The sequence below is a fragment of the Muscardinus avellanarius genome, assembly GCF_963383645.1.
Source record: "Muscardinus avellanarius genome assembly, chromosome: 11".
Lineage (NCBI taxonomy): Eukaryota > Metazoa > Chordata > Mammalia > Rodentia > Gliridae > Muscardinus > Muscardinus avellanarius.
In genome coordinates, this window is record NC_137797.1 from 69,648,995 (window position 1) to 69,652,886 (window position 3,892).

Genomic DNA, 3,892 nt, shown 5'->3' on the forward strand with positions numbered 1-3,892 from the left:
ACTGAGTTGCAAAGGACCTCACTAAGAAGCTGAGGCTGTCCTCAAACCACGATCCTCCTATTTCAGCCTCCCAAATGCTTGGATTACAAACGGTGCCACCACGCCAGGCTGCGAAGGTTTTTGACAATTTGGAAAAACTGATTGATGAACATTATAGCCTGTAAATATTTTAAAAATTAGATATATCATGAATGTGTAAAATACTTGTTGATAAAAATCTATTTTAGCCGGGCGTAGTGGCGCATGCTTGTAATCCCCGTGCTTGGGAGGTGGAGACAGGAGGATTGCGTTGGTTCGAAGCCAGCCTAGCTGGCTTAAGAGACCCTGTTTCCAAATAAAAATATAAAATAGGTCTGGGAGTGTTGCCCGGAGGTAAAAGGGTTTCCAGGAACCCCAGTACCAAAAAAAATCTATTTTAAATTATTATATCATTTTCTAATAAAGTACATATAAATTTAGAGACTGTGGGTGTAGCTCAGTTGTATAGTACTTGCCTAGCATGCACAGGCACTTGGTTGGATCACTAGCACACACACACACACACACACACACACACACACACACACACACAAATGCACACACCTATAATTCCAATACTGAAGAAGCTAAGACAAGAGAATTGCAAACTCAAGGCCAATATGAAATAACTTATCAAGACCCTGTTTCAAAATGAAAAGGACTAGATATATAGCTAAGTGGTAGAAGGCCCCTGGGTTCAATCCCCAGTAATGCAAAAATAAATAGGTAAACACAAACATACCTATTAAAGGTTAATTTTTTTTTTAAAAATCTGGTCTCTTAGGCCAGCGAGGCTGGCTTCGAACCTGCGTGATCCTCCTGTCTCCGCCTCCCAAGCACAGGGATTACAAGTGTGCGCCACCACTCCAGGCCTTAAAGGTTAAAATTTTAAAGGTTAAAATTTATTAGAACTTATGCTTGCAGGCACCATTTGAAGTTAAAAGAAATGTAACAAATATAAAGATACAATATTAAATCATAACTGGCAGCTGGGAATTTAGCTCATTGGTAAAATATGTGCAGAGCAAGCATAAGGCCCTGGGTTCAATCATCAGCACTAAGAAATTGAATAAATCATAAATGCATAAAATTAATTGCAGTACATATTATACCACTGTAGTAATTTGGTGCCATCTCCTGTTGCTATTGTGGTGGGCTCAAATGTTTGAGTATCCACTTAGAACACCATGTAACACTAATTATCTCCATGTGAACAGCTCATCTTTCCAGAAAATTGAATACCACAGTAAAACCCCTACTGAGTCAAGCCTGGTGTGGTGGCGCACGCTTGTAATCCCAGCATTTGGAAGGCTAAGTCAAGAGGATCCCGGTTCGAGGACAGCCTCAGCTACTATTACTTAGTAAGGCCCTTTGGAACTCAGTGAGACCCTATTTCAAAATAAAGAATAAAAAATATTACAAAAGCCGAGGAAGAATAAAGAATAGCACAAAAGCCGGGCATGGTGGCGCACGCCTATAATCCCAGCGCTTGGGAGGCTGAGACAGGAGGATTGCACAGGTTTGAGGCCAGCCTCAGCTACTTAGTGAGGCTCTCAGCAACTTAGTGAGGCCCTGTTTCCAAATAAAGTATAAAATAGACCTGGGAGTATAGCCCAGAGGTAGAAAAGCCCCTGGGTTCCACCCCCAGCACCACCAAAAAAAAAAAAAAAAAAAAAAAACCCACAAAAAATAAAAAGGAATGGAGTCTATTAAATCCCTTGGGAAAAGGAATTGAGTTTTTCATGGTTTGTATTTTTCACCCTATGTAATACATGTGCCAAAAATGTATTTATTAATTTACTTCTGATTTTATTGGTAAGGCTTCCAGTTAATAGCAGCCTATTAGTTCAATTTGAGGCGAGTCAAAAGTTATTATGCTCAACTGTGCAGGAGGTTGGCACCTGTAACCCTGCATTGTTCAAAGGTCAGTTTGTATTTATAAAATGTGTGTAGGGTATAGAAAATAACATGACCACCAGTAGCAATCATCTAGTTGCAGAAAAAGTTATTTTACTTCTATGTCCCCTAGTACGCATGTCTACTCCTATACCTTTATCTCCCTCTGCAGAAACTGGTCTTATTGTTTCTTTATGGCTTTATTACATATTTGTATTCCTAAACAACATCTTGTATAGTGTTAGCATATTTTAAATTTTTTGTTTGTGCCGGGCATGGTGGCACACACTAGTAATCCCCGTGCTTGGGAGGCGGAGATGGGAGGATCGCACGGGTTCGAGGCCAGCCACGCTGGCTTAAGAGACCCTGTTTCCAAATTAAAAAAAAAAAAAAAGTATAAAAATAGGTCTGGGAGTATAGCCCAGAGGTAGAAGGGCTTCCAGGAACCCCAGTACCACCAAAAAATTTTAAAAAATAAATTTTTTGTTTATTTTCGTTTTGGAGGTATTGGGGATAGAACCCAGAGGCCTTTTACCCAGCTCTATTTATTTAAAAAAAAAAAAACAAAAACAAGGTCTCCAGCCTGGAGTGGTGGCGCACGCTTGTAATCCCATCATTTAGGAGGCTGAGACTGGAGGATCGTGTTTTGCGGACAGTCTCAGCTACTTAAGTGAGGCCCTTTGCAACTCAGGGAGCCCCTGCTTCAAAATAAAGAATAAAGCCGGGCGTGGTGGCGTGCGCTTGTAATCCCCGCGCTTGGGAGGCTGAGACATGGGGGATCGCGCAGGTTCGAAGCCAGCCGCGCGCGCTGGCTTAGGAGACCCTGTTTCCAAATAAAAATGTAAAAATAGGTCTGGGAGTGTAGCCCAGAAGTAGAAGGGCTTCCAGGAACCCCAGTACCACAAAAAAAAAAAAAAAAAAAAGAATAAAAAATAGGCTGGGGGTGTCACTCAAAAGTAGAATGCCTCTGGGTTCTACCCCCAGTACTTCAAAAAAACCACACACACACACATAAAACAAAACAACAAAAACAACAAATAAACAACAACAACAAAAAACCACAGGATCTCCCTTGAACCTACACTAGCCTCAAACCCTCAGTCCTCTGTATTTGCCTCCCAAGTTCTGGGGTTGCAGGTGTGTGCCACTGTGCCAACTCACATTGTCTACAAATGGAGTCATACTGTAAGAGTATTCTCTTCGTGTGTGTGTGTGTGTGTGTGTGTGTGTGTGTGTTGCTGGGCCTAGAAGCCGGGCCTTGTGCCTGCCGGGCAAACGCTCTAGCACCAGCCACACCCCCGCTGCAGTGTGTGTCTTCCTGGGACTTGCTTTCTCACCCCAAGTTACATCCGCGCTGTTGCATGAAGAAGGCTTCATCCCTTGTCATTGCTGCAGAGAACTGCTTAGTATGAATATTTTATACTTTATTCATTCTACTGTTGATATTACTTGTAAGTTATGACTGGTTTTTGCAAGTTTAGTGCTGCTATGAACATTCTTGTTCATGCCTCCTGGTCTGCGTGCACCTGAGTTTATCTGGGATATAAAAGTAGCAGTGGGATGGCTGCTTCATACGGTGTGTTCATCTGAAATTTTACTTGTTAGTGCTGAGTTGTTTTCCAAAGTGGTAGATTAATCTCTCCATGTGGAGTGTTGGTGTTCCAGTTAGACTAAATCCAGGAATGTTAGAATCTCAGGGCAGGAAAGAAACATCTTGGTTTCCTCAGTTGACGGATGAAGGAGCCGCCAGCAACAGCACCGTGCGCCTGGGAAGGTGATGCCACCTTTCAGAAGGGAGCCTGGCCCCGAGCCCCAACCCCGACTCCCTCTCCACTCCCATCCTGCTCATTTCTCTCTTATCTCTTCCCTTCTCAGGCTGAGGCCCCAAGGTGTGGCTGCCACGTCACATCGAGCTCTTTCCGGGATCAAGCCCGGGACTCGTGGCTGACCCTGCTCGGGTTCCCATTAGTTGTGGAGG